Source organism: Haliotis rubra, unplaced genomic scaffold (genome assembly GCF_003918875.1).
Source record: "Haliotis rubra isolate DU_JTF1 unplaced genomic scaffold, ASM391887v1 Scf161, whole genome shotgun sequence".
Lineage (NCBI taxonomy): Eukaryota > Metazoa > Mollusca > Gastropoda > Lepetellida > Haliotidae > Haliotis > Haliotis rubra.
Window position 1 is genome coordinate 1,016,584 of NW_025765570.1, and position 17,503 is coordinate 1,034,086.

At 42.7% G+C, this 17,503-nt stretch overlaps 1 long non-coding RNA gene across 1 annotated transcript; it reads left to right on the plus strand.

The window, feature by feature from the left end:
* Window positions 1-711: 711 nt before the first annotated feature.
* Window positions 712-17,181, plus strand: LOC124271548. Its single transcript, XR_006897070.1, has 3 exons — window positions 712-841; window positions 14,724-14,872; window positions 16,531-17,181. It is a non-coding gene; the product is annotated as an uncharacterized LOC124271548 (long non-coding RNA).
* The last annotated feature ends 322 nt before the right edge of the window (window positions 17,182-17,503 follow it).

Genomic DNA, 17,503 nt, shown 5'->3' on the forward strand with positions numbered 1-17,503 from the left:
GTGTGCTAGGGTTAACGTGCATTCTGTTCCACATAGTGTTGAGTTATCGGGTCATTTACTTCATATTGTGTGCTAGGCTTAACGTGCATTTTGCTGCACATGGTGTCATAGGGTTAACGTGTGTTCTAATTAATATGGTGCTCTAGCATGTATTGAATTGACAATGGATAGCATAACATTGCTTCAGGACTGTGCTGAATACTGAGGCCATGGCTAAATAGAAAGTCTATCCTTGTATCAAGCAACATGGAATTAATAATTATTCATATAACTAAAGAGCATTGCCTTAGAGCCTTGCATGTCTATGTATAGCCCAATGTCGTGTCTAAAGCCCAATTTTGTGTATAAAAGGAACTACCTATATCTGTCGTTATGTAATGCATGACAATTTGTAGAATGCCAAAATCGATATCACCCAATGTGGTTATTTCATTATTGCTGATGAGAACATCCATGACTAAATTACCCCAGAGAATTATTCACCGTCTAAGCCCGACACCTAAAGTTGGTTTCTTCATGTGATGGGTAATTGATGTGTCACCTGCCCAGAGACTACCTATGTTTTAGCACACTGGTGGGTTGAGTCACAAGAACCCTGTGATCAATGAAGCCAAGTGTTGCGAGGAACTTTCGAGCGATGATTCAAGCTGCCGACTGCAGCTGGCAGTTGTAGGTTTAACCAGGTTAAATTTAGACCCCATTATCAACTACATCAGTTCCGGAAGTCGTCTGCTGCGTCTTACTACAGTCACGTGATATCGACGCTGGAACTATTTTGGGTGAGAAAACGCCGAGGAGTCTTCACGTGAACTTCGAGGCAGCAACACGGCAATCGGCACCGGTGAGTCCTCGCTGATATTAATCAAAACTTTTAAAATTTAAAATTCAAAAGTTCCAAATGTCATTGCACTTACCGATACATGAGTACTTCCTTTAGCAGCTGCAACACTTCAGGAATGTAATTAACACCTAGTTCCGCGCGTCAGCCGCCAAAGCGTGCGGAACAAAGAGCGACGGGCTGAAAGGCCGGCAGAGGATGTACATATTGTTTACGTTGTAGTAAACGGCATCTCAGAATATCATCACATTCGCTCATGTTTCATTGGGATTGTCGGATCTGCATAGATTGTTCACAAACTTAACAGTCGTGATTGTGTAAACGAGAAAGCATACATATTGAAATAGTGATGTGTCGGAAATCCGATAGTGCTTGTAAAATTAGAAAGTTATCATGTGTACTTCAAGTGCAGACGCGTTTTGCCTTCATTAAATTCGAAGATGGAGAACATATATTCGTTAATTTCTAGATTTCTTAAATACTATTTAAAATCTGAAAAGATGTTGAGATTTCTTTTAATGCAGCTATTTACAATGTACTTTGAAGTCAGTATTCTAATGTTGAAATGAATTAATGTAACTGCACATAGCTTTAAAAAGCAGGATTTCTTTATTTAAGAACACTAACTGCATGTCAATGGTTTTAAAGCTGTGTTGTTTAACGGAACGGAGGCTGTCTGTGAGGTAAAAACTGTCAACTTTCGTCCAAGCCGGCGGAGTTTCCCGTGGAATGTGCACACAGACTGTTGGCGTATACCCAAAGCCAAGTGCATGCACAACAGTGAAAACCGCTCCAGTCCTTTGAAGGATTCGCACTACCACCATACTGGGAGCAGTGTGTAGAGTACAAACAAATCGACAACAAATTTCCTTAAAGCCCTAGCTCGCCCGACACGAATTTCTTTGCTGTTTGTTTATTTGGTCAATGTTGTCTTGTATCTTTTCTCGTCCAACTCCGATCGAAACAACATCCTTCGGCCCGGACACTCTCTTTGTCGTGATCAATACCTAACACACACACCCCCCTCTATCTCTCATCCCTCCCTTCTTCGTCATCTCTCATCATGACCCATCCTGCCTAACCCCCCTCTCCCCAGGAGGGAACAGTCACTACAGAGTCATTCTGAGACGACACACACGTATGGGTTAAGCCGAATTATAATAACTTACAAGTTCTTGTCAGTGTAGTTTCAGTGATCCATTAAATTAATTTTCATCGCTTTGTTGAAAAGTAAGCTTAGAATCTCAGACGTTGACAGTTTATACTTAATATCATTCAATTTCATTTTGACTTACAAAACATCTAGACATCTAAATATAATTGGTGGTATCATAAGATATAGTTCATATTTGATTATTTTTTTATATCTAACTTTTCATTATTTCTTAATACCTTTAAATTTCTTAAATGATATAAAATGTGCCAAAATGAAAGCTATAGTTACGAAGTTGAGCCTCCAATGACAAACATGCGTCATGTATTAACGCAGAGTAGATAGTGAAGAATAACAGACAGAAAAGGCTAACAGTAGCACCAGAATATCGCGGTAATGTCGTCCTTCAACACTCCTCACTAACAGGACCATACTATGTTACTTATTAAATTCTCAACATTTTTCATCAAATCATTTCTTTTAACGTCTTCATTGTTAATATTACTCATTGAGTGGTGAAATGTCACTCTTTTTCAAAAGTTCGCCCGAAATCGTGTAGGGTGCCTTCCTTCCTCAGACATATCCCGTGACTTCCGGTGACATAAATCTCTGACCTACATGAGCTCGAATGAGCAATATGACACATGATAGTGAACGTGATTAACCGGATGTCCCCTCAGTACAACGGAATCTCAGTGTGACAGGCACACCAGACAGTTTCACTTAGAAGTATCCCCTAGAACTACCCGTTTGTCTCCTCTAGAACTACCAGTTTGTCTCCTCTAGAACTACCCGTTTGTCTCCTCTAGAACTACCCGTTTGTCTCCTCTAGAACTACCCAAGTGTCTCCCCTAGAACTACCCAAGTGTCTCTCCTAGAACTACGCGTGTCTCTCCAAGAACTACCTCGAACCATCCACATGAATATCCCAGAAATATACTTTAGTTATATGATATGAAACAAATAAACATAGAGAATAAAGGAGCATAACACAATTGCCGATTTCCTAGAGCTGAGACATTCTAGACTTGCCAAAACATTCTAGACTTGAGTTAGACTCCTTCTTAAATCATTCTCTAGGATCTGAGAGAAAGACTATCCAAAATATTGCCACACATATCCCGATAAGTGAAAGTGTCTGGACATACATGAGACTTGGACGTCAAGTATCAAACAGCAAATTCTCTAAACTGTTTAACTTTCTTAAAAAAACTGAATCCCACATTCCAAGCACACCTCCTCCGACAGATGGCAGCAGGTTTGTGCTTCTCTACACATCAACGATACAACCACCTCTCAACCTTTTACAGCATATCAAATTTGTACCGGGCAGGTTTCTACATTGCCGTCATATGTAGCGTTAATGAGATGGTGTTTCCTGCTCGCTGCACTCTATTAACTGAAGCGCGTGGCAGCTATTGATCATAAGCCCTACATATATACACTCGAATCTTTGCCTCTTCCGTCTTAAGGCATGCACTTTGAATGTGGAGAGCAAATGGCTAGGTAAAACTCAATCCAATTAGTGAAGCCCGATGGTGCAACTATTGAGCGCAAGCTGAGATATACTATGGTTCTTCTTACTTCAGGGTATCTGTCAAAGATAAAGAAACGCACGTGTTTCTTGTTTGATTCTATCCTGTAACATCCTCCGGTGCACCTCAAAATCCTAAGACGCATTGGCGCCAATGTCCATGTACGTCACGCTGCGGGCGATGTGAGGCGACCACTGTCCAGATGATGCAATGCGCATGGTTGCAACCCTCAGTTACGTTCATCGAATAGGCAATGCTGGGGTTGATTAGCTTAGTGGTCACGTGGGATGTTAATTGCTTCAAACTGAGAAGCAGGATGGAGGTATTAAACATTTGCTGAGAAAATTTGTGTTACGTCCGTGGATTAATTTCGGAGGCTGAACTCGCTTCACAATGATGTCTGCGTGTTGATGACGCAGTGAGCACGTCGACGTCTTTGATCATGTGAAGCCTGATATACCAGCTCAGACTTCAGGATGATATACGACGGTAATGGGCCAAGGTAAAGTAAGACCAGTCAAGAGTAATGTAATACATATAGCTTACAGCTATATGATACGTGTAAGATAACTCACATGAACTCTGAAAACTATCCATTTCCGAGTTCAAGAATGCGTAAACATATTGTAATGATTTCAACAAACAAGCACCGTTGCCTGACCTTGATCGCACTGACCTGTAACACAAGGTTTTGGGTAATGAGTTTGTAACGACTCGGAGAGTTTGGAACTGATGTTTTTCAGTCGACTTGAAATCAATTTGTGATGTGAACACCAGCCTGGAGGGAAGGTAAGGTGTTAACACTGGAGGCTGGTGATTAGTTTTCCTGGCGTTATGTGACCTGGGATCCATTAATAAGGAGACACATGGGGAAGACCAGGGCACAGGGCTTCCTAGTGTCGGGACTCCCGTGGTTCGTTCTCTCTCTCTCTCTCTCTCTCTCTCTCTCTCTCTCTCTCTCTCTCTCTCTCTCTCTCTCTCTCTCTCTCTCTCTCTCTCTCTCACACACACACACACACACACACACGACCCGATTATTTACAGACCGCCGCCATATAGCTGGAATATTGCTGAGTGCGACGTAAAACTGAACTCACTCACTCACTCACTCACACACAGCGAAACACACGCCTAGACACACAGACAGACCAGGGCCTTCCAGTGCCGGTACTTCTGTGGTTCCTCACCAGCTCACACACACACAGACACTCACCCACTCACACAGACAGAGAGAGAGAGAGAGAGAGAGAGAGAGAGAGAGGCCTTTTCCAATGTGGGGACTTCCGTAATTTCTCACCAGCACACACACACACACACAGAGAGACACACACAGTGAGGTCTTTTCCAATGTGGGACTTCCGTATTTCTCACCAGCTCACACACACACACACACACACACAGTGACTCCCTCACAATATTTCACTCACTCACACATACACAGTGACTCCATCCCTCACAATATCTCACTCGCACACACACACACACACACACACACACACACACACATATTCATAATAAAATATCACAAACCGAAGTTTGGTATATAATGACATGTGTCTTTATCTGTTCCATAGCAATAGAGGTCAATGGTTCACGTGGTTCTATAAAGGTCATCGTTTCGTTTGCCTTCAAAACCTTATACTGACCGTATCATTTAAATTTAAGGATTGAAGTTATATTTGTTGATCTACATCAGCTGACAGTACCTCATGTGAGCAAATAAACTGATGCTGTAATGTTGACAGTTCTGTAATTCTTTGCTCGATTGACAACGTATGTTTGGACTCTTAAGAACATCCGTTGTTGTCTAGATTATCACAGGAGCAATCGTACAATATACCACTAACTTATTAAGACAATTTTATCTTAAACACAAGTCATCACCGGAGTATCTAAAATATCTGTGTGACGCAACCCGCCTCCTTATAGCGCGAGTAATATAAACACTGCCGTCCGTTAATCTATGACCGGACGGTAATCACGCGTCATACTGACGTTTTGCTGTTGCATAATGTGAGTAGAGTTGTTCAATGCAAGCATCTGCTTTTGTGAACGATTGATGTATGTATCTCTGATGTAACTGTAGCTATACCATTAGATGTGGTCGTACTGCGGGTGACTGTCGAAAGTCGCCGAGTATGTAGTCGTCGATGTCACCTTCATCACATCAGTTACTGACGATTTGCTTACATCAGAGACATGGTGCTCGTTCAGGAGGGATGTAGACAGCCCACAGGGAGCCGTGCTCTCATATTGACCTAATCTGGTGTTAGTGTATAGCGTTCTTTGTTTTCATTAAACAAGGCTGAGTAGAGTTTCCATCAGCTGTAATGGACAAGGCACAGCAGAAAAGAACGTAAACATTAACATGCGAAAAATCCCCTTATTATAAATTTGCAAACAAATGAAAATACATTTTCCATGAAACCTCGAACAAGACGATCAATCGTAAAAACAGCTTCCCATACAGTCAGACAATGTTAAACAAGAAATGAACGCTAAAGCGCGATCTGTCACCTCTATCGTTCTAGTTAGACATATAAGATCATTTATCACCCCTCCTTCCCCCGAACTTCCCATCCTTCTCACTTCCCGCCTTAAAAAACAACTGAACAAAACAAAAATGTGAACCCACTCGAACCTATATCCGTGACAATCTGCGCCATCTGGATACAGACGAGACTTAACGAGAGTTACCAAGTCTAGTAGACAGTAACGCCCCCACTGCATCGCGTCTTCGTCAACGTGCCAGTCGGAGAGGGGTAGTCTATTTGATATCTTGAAATCGTTCTTCGATTTCATTATAGTCCTAGTTTGGGGGAGAATAGTAGGACGAATATGATTCGAGATTGACTCGTATTTCGGTGTATCTCTGGCCTCTTTCTCCCCTCAAACCTTCCTGTCGTTCATTAAAACGGATTGTTACTCTACCCCGATTACAGACGACGTGTCATCTCTGTGTATATGTATCACTAAACATCAAACTTTAGGAAGGAAAATAGTCCGAATATGAAATTTGAAAAAACTCAGTTGTGTACATAGCGTTTCGCTTTCAAAGTAAGTGTAGTGGAATTCCTATTCCATTAAGATTAACATCGCCATCTGGAGTTACTCCGTCTGGAGGGACTATTTACTGTATCGATGCGCCGCGAAAAGCGTAATTGTCGAGAACATCACATTCGTCCTTTAAAAATAAACATGATGCATGTGGCAACACTTGGTTACACTTGCCTCAATGTAAATCTCTAAGTGTTACAAAATGGTTGGGGAGTGCACGTGCTTCGTGTAAACAGGGAGTCTATTTGATAGAAAGGAGGATCCCATTGGACATCCCTTTCCATGTGTCTGGTCCCCTTGGAGTTTAAGTGTTGATACCGTTGGTATTGTAGTCTTTGCTGATGCTTGTTGTTTATGTTGTGGTTCATGTCTTTGTACACCGGGGACGTTTGATCTACATAGTAGAAACCGCCCATTGTTACTACCGATGGGCATCTCGGCACAAATCTATGTGCATGACATCAACTGATGTTCAACCAAATTTAACCTTTTGGGTGGGTCTGTGGGGGCAGAATTGGCCTTGACTATGGGTAGCTGTAGCCTAGTGGTTAAAGCGTTCGCCTGTCACGCCGAAAACCCGGGTTCGATTCCCAGTATGGGTACATTGTGTGAAAGGCGTTTCTGGTGTCCCGCACGGTGATATTGCTGGAATAATGCTAAGAGCAGTGAAAAACTAAACTCACTTTGTATATGGATCTTATGACATACAAACACCAACTATGTGTCATGAGATTATAGATTTTGCGAATTTAGCTCCGCTGTGATAGTGGAACAAAATACTAGTATCATGGTTATCGTTAGTTGCAAATTAAGGCTTTGGCATTTTATGGAAGAATGAAAACACTATATGGCGGTGGCATCTTGTGTTTAGTGTAATATACAATGGGAAATGCCATATTATATCTGATCAAGGTAGTCACTAGCACAGGGTAGGGAGCACCACGAGTTCTCCGTGGACTAAGTTTGTAGAGTTTGCCACACTGTTTGTGGGAAAATCTACAAAACAAGCTTGTATTGTTTACACCGGATGGGTGTGCGAAGGGATTATCAATGTTTGGACATATAAAACAAAGCTCCAGCAAGGGGTGCTAAAGACGGGCTGTGAACACAGCCCGCACATAGAATTATTGACATAAACTCAGCGGCCGACAGGGATGCGCTCTTTGTCCTTTACCATTAATTATGTGGCTCCAAGAATCATACTTTGTATGACGATGTGATATAATACTGACATCAACATGAAGTAAACTTGGCAGAAATATTTTATTGATGCATCAAACTTTCATGTTTAACAAGTGCCAAATTTCGGCAAAAAGGAAAACGTATTTGTCCTTAAAATCAGAACCATATTTTGACCACCTCTCCCTGTCATCTGTATCCTCCTTACCACTGACAATATCTTAGAAGCTAGGAACACTAAAAGTGCTCGACGACATCAGAAGTAGTTGGACTGCCATCTGTATCCTCGATCCTTGCCACTGGCAATATCTTAGACGCTAGGAACACTAAAAGTGCTCAACGACATCAGAAATAGCTGGACTGTCATCCGACTACATATTTTGTAGGTTAGTATCATTACAACTTCATGACCACGTCACATAGACAATGGACACTGAGAATAAGGTGTGTCCGATGTAAAGAAGCACTAGGCTGCTAGGCTTTGCCAAGCACTAGCCCACTGGACAAATACCATCGACCGCTTGCCTGTGCTATGGATTAGCCCACAAAAAGCACCCTACCTCTTGTCTCCACCGCGCACTTGCCCGCTGTGCGTGTAACAACCACACTTACTGGGCGTTTGTGGACTGAAACGACAAACGACATGTGCGGGAATAAATTGCATTCACGATGTTATGATCATTCTTGGATCTGAGCAAAAAGAAATGTTTCCGACTTGCAAATTGTGCACTAAAACAGCCCGGTTCACAGCGCAGGTCGCTGTGCTGGGGAAGTGTACATCTGTCCTCATCTCTCACTGGCAGATTAAACCAATCAGATGGGCAGGAGAAGGACCTGCTGAGTCATCTGTAATCTGACACATTTGTTTAGGAGAGATGTGTGTTTCATACACGAATGATATTGCCTTTGTTAAGGGGAGTCTATGATTTCAGTTAGCGCCTGATGCCTCCACAACACAGAATTGTCTGTGCACAACAACTCACTCCCCGTGGGGAGGTCATACTCGTTTAGGTGTTCGGTTTCTCTGATCAGAAATGACCATTTCCTATTCTCTGTAAAAAATAGTGGTCATAGTACTTGATATTGTCCAGGACCGCCATCGTGGCAGTTCACGATATCTGACAGTAATTCCGTGGTGATTGTACTCAGTATCTGACAGTTATTCTGCAGTAATTGTACATGGTATCTGACAGTTATTCTGCAGTAATTGTACATGGTATCTGACAGTTATTCGGCGGTGATTGTACACGGTATCTGACAGTTATTCCGCGGTGATCGTATACGGTATCTGACAGTTATTCCGCGGTGATTGTATACGGTATCTGACAGTTATTCCGCGGTGATTGTACACGGTATCTGACAGTTATTCCGCGATGATTGTATTTGGTATCTGACAGTTATTCCGCGGCAATTGTACACGGTATCTGACGGTTATTCCGCGGTTATTGTACACGGTATCTGACAGTTATTCCGCGATGATTGTACTTGGTATCTGACAGTTATTACGTGGTGATCGTACTTGGTATATTGACAGTAATTCTGCGATGATTGTACACGGTATCTGACAGTTATTCCACAGTGATTGTACACGGTATCTGACAGTTATTGCGAGGTGATTGTACACGGTATCTGACAGTTATTCTGCGATGATTGTACACGGTATCTGACAGTTATTCGAAAGTGATTGTACACGGTATCTGACAGTTATTGCGTGGTGATTGTACTTGGTATCTGACAGTTATTCCGCAGTGATTGTACACGGTATCTAACAGTTATTCGGCGGTGATTGTACTTGGTATCTAACAGTTATTGCGCGGTGATTGTACACGGTATCTGACAGTTATTCCGCGATTATTGTACTTGGTATCTGACAGTTATTCGGCGGTGATTGTACACGGTATCTGACAGTTATTGCGCGGTTATTGTACACGGTATCTGACAGTTATTCCGCGGTTATTGTACACAGTATCTGACAGTTATTGCGCGGTTATTGTACATGGTATCTGAGTTATTCCGCGGTGATTGTACATGGTATCTGACAGTTATTCCGCGGTGATTGTACACGGTATCTGACAGTTATTGCGCGGTGATTGTACACGGTATCTGACAGTAATTATGTGGTGATTGTACATGGTATCTGACAGTTATTGCTCGGTGATTGTACATGGTATCTGACAGTTATTCGGCGGTGATTGTACATGGGATATGGCATCTCCTTGGAGTAGAGGCATGCTCGAGAAACTTAACTTTCATTATCTAACTTTGCACATTCCTGGCTCAGATGTTTACGCTGTGTTATAGCAGTTTGCTTGTAAGTACCTTCACAGGCAGGCAGACAAACACCGATCGTTTCGTAAAGAATGCGGAAGAGGTACCGCGAGCAACGTGGAGAATTTGGCTCATTCAAGCTCTTTCTTACTATAAGCTAGCAGCCAACTCCAGCTAAAGGTGTCGGGTCTGCTTATAACGTTAACACAGTCGGCCGTCAGCTCGACAGTTTCAGTTGGGGATCCAGTTCTACACTAATGCTTCACTCATGTACTAGGGAACAGCGTGGTATTAATAGAAGGCTGGAAATCACACATAAATACATTACATATAACAGCTCAGATGTAGGTGAAGGTATTTCCAGTCATTCTCATTGAGCATGTAGTTTTAACCTCTTGCTGATTGGCAGGGCTGTCGTGGCCCATAGTAGCATTTCATCATGTTAATGTAATAATTTGAACATGACGTCATCCACTGTTCATGTGCTAATTTCTTTACTTGAGAAGGTCAGGAAAATCATTTCTACGTTTATCCATGCATGGGACTCTGAGTAATATACGGAAGAATTACAGATCTCTGTCGTGTGGCGTTCCTTCTGTTGTACGAAGGTGGTGTGGTGTGACCATATTTCTGTCATACAAGCAGATCTCGGTCGTGTGGCGTTCCTTCTGTTGTACGAAGGTGGATGTGACCATATTTCTGTCATACAAGCAGATCTCTGTCGTGTGGCGTTCCTTCTGTTGTACGAAGGTGGATGTGACCATATTTCTGTCATACAAGCAGATCTCTGTCGTGTGGCGTTCCTTCTGTTGTGCGAAGGTGGTGTGATGTGACCATATTTCTGTCATACAGGCAGATCTCTGTCTTGTGGCGTTCCTTCTGTTGTGCGAAGGTGGTGTGATGTAACCATATTTCTGTCATACACTCAGATCTCTGTCGTGTGGCGTTCCTTCTGTTGTACGAAGGTGGATGTGACCATATTTCTGTCATACAAACAGATCTCTGTCGTGTGGCGTTCCTTCTGTTGTACGAAGGTGGATGTGACCATATTTCTGTCATACACTCAGATCTCTGTCGTGTGGCGTTCCTTCTGTTGTACGAAGGTGGATGTGACCATATTTCTGTCATACACTCAGATCTCTGTCGTGTGGCGTTCCTTCTGTTGTACGAAGGTGGATGTAACCATATTTCTGTCCAAGCAGATCTCTGTCGTGTGGCGTTCCTTCTGTTGTGCGAAGGTGGTGTGATGTGACCATATTTCTGTCATACAGGCAGATCTCTGTCTTGTGGCGTTCCTTCTGTTGTGCGAAGGTGGTGTGGTGTAACCATATTTCTGTCATACACTCAGATCTCTGTCGTGTGGCGTTCCTTCTGTTGTACGAAGGTGGATGTGACCATATTTCTGTCATACAAACAGATCTCTGTCGTGTGGCGTTCCTTCTGTTGTACGAAGGTGGATGTAACCATATTTCTGTCATACACTCAGATCTCTGTCGTGTGGCGTTCCTTCTGTTGTACGAAGGTGGATGTGACCATATTTCTGTCATACACTCAGATCTCTGTCGTGTGGCGTTCCTTCTGTTGTACGAAGGTGGATGTGACCATATTTCTGTCATATTTCTGTCATACGAGCAGATATCTGTCTTGTGGCGTTCCTTCTGTTGTACGAAGGTGGATGTGACCATATTTCTGTCATACAAGCAGATCTCTGTCGTGTGGCGTTCCTTCTGTTGTGCGAAGGTGGTGTGATGTGACCATATTTCTGTCATACAGGCAGATCTCTGTCTTGTGGCGTTCCTTCTGTTGTACGAAGGTGGTGTGGTGTAACCATATTTCTGTCATACACTCAGATCTCTGTCGTGTGGCGTTCCTTCTGTTGTACGAAGGTGGATGTGACCATATTTCTGTCATACAAACAGATTTCTGTCGTGTGGCGTTCCTTCTGTTGTACGAAGGTGGATGTAACCATATTTCTGTCATACACTCAGATCTCTGTCTTGTGGCGTTCCTTCTGTTGTACAAAGGTGGATGTGACCATATTTCTGTCATACACTCAGATCTCTGTCGTGTGGCGTTCCTTCTGTTGTACGAAGGTGGATGTGACCATATTTCTGTCATACACTCAGATCTCTGTCGTGTGGCGTTCCTTCTGTTGTGCGAAGGTGGTGTGATGTGACCATATTTCTGTCATACAGGCAGATCTCTGTCGTGTGGCGTTCCTTCTGTTGTGCGAAGGTAGTGTGGTGTAACCATATTTCTGTCATACGAGCAGATCTCTGTCGTGTGGCGCTCCTTCTGTTGTACGAAGGTGGATGTAACCATATTTCTGTCATACAAGCAGATCTCTGTCTTGTGGCGTTCCTTCTGTTGTGCGAAGGTGGTGTGATGTAGCCATATTTCTGTCATACGAGCAGATATCTGTCTTGTGGCGTTCCTTCTGTTGTACGAAGGTGGTGCGGTGTGACCATATTTCTGTCTTACAGGAAAATCTGTCTTGTGGCGTTCCTTCTGTTATACGAAGGTGGTGTGGTGTAGCCATATTTCTGTCATACGAGCAGATATCTGTCTTGTGGCGTTCCTTCTGTTGTACGAAGGTGGATGTAACCATATTTCTGTCATACAAGCAGATCTCTGTCTTGTGTCTGTCATACAAGCAGATATCTGTCTTGTGGCGTTCCTTCTGTTGTACGAAGGTGGATGTAACCATATTTCTGTCATACAAGCAGATCTCTGTCTTGTGGCGTTCCTTCTGTTGTGCGAAGGTGGTGTGGTGTAACCATATTTCTGTCATACGAGCAGATATCTGTCTTGTGGCGTTCCTTCTGTTGTACGAAGGTGGATGTAACCATATTTCTGTCATACAAGCAGATCTCTGTCTTGTGGCGTTCCTTCTGTTGTACGAAGGTGGTGTGATGTAACCATATTTCTGTCATACGAGCAGATATCTGTCTTGTGGCGTTCCTTCTGTTGTACGAAGGTGGTGTGGTGTAACCATATTTCTGTCATACAAGCAGATCTCTGTCTTGTAGCGTTCCTTCTGTTATACGAACAGATCACTAACGAGTCACGGCCTGTGTGTCGCATATGTAGATGCCGTGTGTCAGCAATGAGGGCTGTGGGTGTTTCATTAACACTCCACCGTCTTCCTCAACATATTTCAGAATACCTGTTCAGACAATTCCTTTGTAAAAGACTAATATAGAAAGACTAATATAGAGCCAGGAAACCCAACTTCATGTATGTGAACACTCATCGCGTATCACAGCCGTACGACTCATCCCTGTTTAGTTGTACTCATTTAGGCGTTCTTAGTAATTACAATATCTCCAGTGTCCAAAAACAATTGAGCACACATTCATCAAGGAAACCGCTACATGTGGACACATAACTGATACATTAAGTCATTAACACCTCGGTAATCAATAACATTCGTGTACTACCCACACGTGGCGGGTCTTCCCAAGGTCATCCCACAGGCATCAATCATCTGGGGGTCGTCTCAAAGGTGTTTGTTATGGTTATTCCTTTATCCATACCTGTACAGACATGATAATATGTGTGTGTACATGCGTTGGCACGGCCCCCTGAAATCGACGTTCAATCAATTCTAATATGATGTATAATCATGTGGACCGGTGGTATGAGACCTATTCCTAATTACAAGGTCATGGTGTCACCATTAGTTCATATACTGGCGCTATATGTAGGCCGGCCAGTAGTGTCAAGACATCAAAGTGGGCGCACTGTCTGGTCAAGATCCTGCCCTAGTATATACTCCTGCTGTAGGTAAAGTTGGCAGATGTGTTGTGGGCATTTCCATATCCAGAAACTGTATGTATATGTTCCTAGGTGTAGACGCAGTTATAGTCCGTTTGGCTCAAAAGCGGACCGATGAATTGCAATCTAACTCGAAAACTAATAAACATAACATACTCAATGAAACGCTGATCATAATCAAAACATCATACCCACTCTGTGAGGTTTTTGCAGATTTTTTGTCCTAATAATATTAAAGCTGTTTAACAAACTATCATTAAAATATTGACACAGTTCACTGTTTGTTACGAGGGAGGAGTGCAGAGAAAGGGACAGCCAGGTGTTCGAGAAGCACGTTCACAGACAAAGTTATTTATTCATTAACCTGTACTGTACCGTCTCCATCCGTTCTCGAACACCTGGCTGTCCCTTTCTCTGCACTCCTCCCTCGTAACAAATAGTGAACTGTGTCAATATTTTAATGATAGATTGTTTAACAACTTTTTTATTTTTAGGACAAAAATTCTGCAAAAACCTCACATAGTGGGTATGATGTTTTGATTATGATCAACGTTTCATTGAGTATTTTGTGTTCATTAGTTTTCGAGTTAGATTGCAATTCATCGGTCCGCTTTTGAGCCAAACGGACTGTGTGTGTAGTCCAGAAGAAGGCTGTGACTGTTTGCAGGGTTGCGTCCCTTTACCGTACACGGACCAGAAATACGTTAGTCATAAAATTCCTCACTTTGTCACATTCTCGTGCTTCAGAGATATAACATCTGAGACCCGCATCTCTCTGGAGCTGTCACCCACGTTAAGTTAACATGCGTTGATGTTATATTCTTCGGTAAACCGTACAAACTCACCTATATTTCTAACAATGTACCTTCTCGGGGTTCGTGCGTTATTTAATTGCTCCCGTTTTCATGTTTTCCAGGTGTGAGTGACAGACAAGCTTGATGATGCGACCGTGGTTGTTAGCCCTGTTCCTCATGATTGTAGGAGGGGCCTACTTGGTGCGCGCGCAGGAGGAGGTGCAACCGGAACCCTCCTCCACCGCCGAGCCGGAACCAGCAAACAATGCCAGTAAGTGAATACTGCACGTGTCGGTCGATACATATGGAATGCAATCCCTGTAAAAAAAACAAAAATCCGATTATTTAGGCGCAGTGATAGCATTTTTGTTGCTGAACATCTTAAATTGTGAACATTTAATAAGTCGTTCCTTACTGAAGCACAACTTAAGTGTTGCATCTTAATTAAACTACCGATTCTGGTCGCGTTCCTTGGGCGTTTCAAATATTTCTGACAGTGTGCTCGAATTCCTGTTCGCCCGCTTATGGTTTTCTGTTTGTCAACACCATACTCATGTTTGTTGGTTTCGCGTATATTCAACTCGCATGAAGCTGAAAGCCGTGGTCTGTTTGATACTGTTCAATGAAGTGTTAAACCTCACTCACTCACTCACTCACTCTACTATTCATTCTGCTTTGTTACTTCAATACAAATGTGTGGTGCGGAGACAAAGTAATTCAAATAACGACATAGCTTCTAATTTCCTTCTGGGCATTATGTCTAGGACGCTAGTTGGAAGAACTTTTACTTTTGGACGGCGCCTTATGAGAGCAGCTCTTTACATGGAGAAGTTCTATATCCCAACCTGTGCTGTACATGCATCACAATACCGACTGTCATTTGAAAATCTATTACTAACTATGGAATATATATGAAATACACAATGCCATTTTAGAAAGTGGTCAAATGTAACATATGTTATATTTGGGATTACACTTTCTTAGTAAAGTACAGATTCTAGTACTTTTGGGGTTGAGTCCCATCCGGGATTCGAACCCACACCCTCAGAGTCAGGCACCTAATCGCCAGCACACAAAGTCAGAAGCCGCTCATGGAAGCCGCGGTGGCTGAGCGGTCTAGGCGTCTGTCTTTAGGTGCCTGACTCTGAGGGTGTGGGTTCGAATCCTGGATGGGACTCAACCACCAAAGGTACTAGAATCTGTACATTACCAAGAAAGTGTTATCCCAAATATAACATATGTAACTAATATATAGCCACGTTTCTTTACTGTCCGCGTGTTATTCAACATCGCGGTGCCGTTGTATTGTGTATGGAGAGAGCGCACGCGAATCGATATTGTACGGGTGCTTCATTGCCAACGTGACTGACACAGTTGTTGTTGATGTTGATGATAGCGTCAACTTTCTTGCGATATTTTTTTGTACGTCAGTATGAGTATGTCACTGTATGAAATGAATACACGATCCGGCGTATTAAAGGGCATCTTCTTATGTAGTAAACAGTTATTTATGCTCTGTACACATCATGATGGAATAAACCCGTGAACATCCGGGTTAGAATATTGATCTTCAGTAACCCATGCTTGTCGTAAGAGGCGACTAACGGGATAGGGTGGTCAGGCTCGCTGACTTGGTTGACACATGTCATCGGTTCCCAATTGCGCAGGTCGATGCTCATGTTGTTGATCACTGGATTGTCTGGTCCAGACTCGATTATTTACAGACCGCCGCCATATAGGTGGAATATTGCTGAGTGCGGCGTAAAACTAAACTCACTCACTCATTATGGAATAATTTGTGGTAGGCCTAGCTTCTATACATGGCAGCAATGTGTGTGCGTGTAGCGGTCATACTGGACTAATCCCAGTGATTCCTTCAGGTTCTGACCAGTCGGTAACTGATATTTATTACCAATGGTTTTATTGCAGCCGAACCCGAACCGGAATCGACGCCTGAGACGGTTGCCGAGACAACACCAAGCTCCACCACCCAGGCGTGTTTACACATGCTCAGCTTTGTCGTAGTCTTCGTTGTCATGGTGATGGTACAGTAAACCATCTCAGCAGCTATGTCATCGCTTCCTATGTGAAACATATCGCAAATAATGTCCTTGCTCATCGAGGGGAGTGACAATTTCGGAACAGTTATGGCGTCATAGGAAGACATCCCAAGATGTCAGAGACGTCACGTGACCTGATCCGACCTTGAACTCTGACCTCCGAGGAATATCATTCATCTTGCGCGACCATCATGAAGATCATGCAGCCATTCCTTGTCATCACGATATATCCTGTCATGTTGATGTTTTAGCGTATGATCGCCCACGTGCCTTTACTTGACGACATCCACAGGCGATAGATATAGGTGCCATTCCTCAAGTGTAAATGTTTCCTGTAATCTGTGTTTAACTTATTGTCCAGGCGTCGTGTTTGTCAATTGTTGTGTATGTGCTGTCAATGTCACATGTGCTTGTAGTAGAAGATCCCATCAACCTGGCCCCAGCAGGAACCATGTGTTCACATGTAAAAATATGTATACATCTTTTAGATACTTAATAAACGCAGCTCCTGTGAACCTTTTCTCTGATTTGTCCCACTTCTTCGTGAAGTCGTCCATCTCAGTATCTCGTACATCCACACATATATAGTCATATTTAAGTATAGTACTTTAAACGTACATCCACACATAGTCATATTTAAGTATAGTACTTTAAACGTACATCCACACATAGTCATATTTAAGTATAGTACTTTAAACGTACATCCACACATAGTCATATTTAAGTATAGTACTTTAAACGCACATCCACACATAGTCATATTTAAGTATAGTACTTTAAACGCACATCCACACATAGTCATATTTAAGTATAGTACCTTAAACGTACATCCACACATAGTC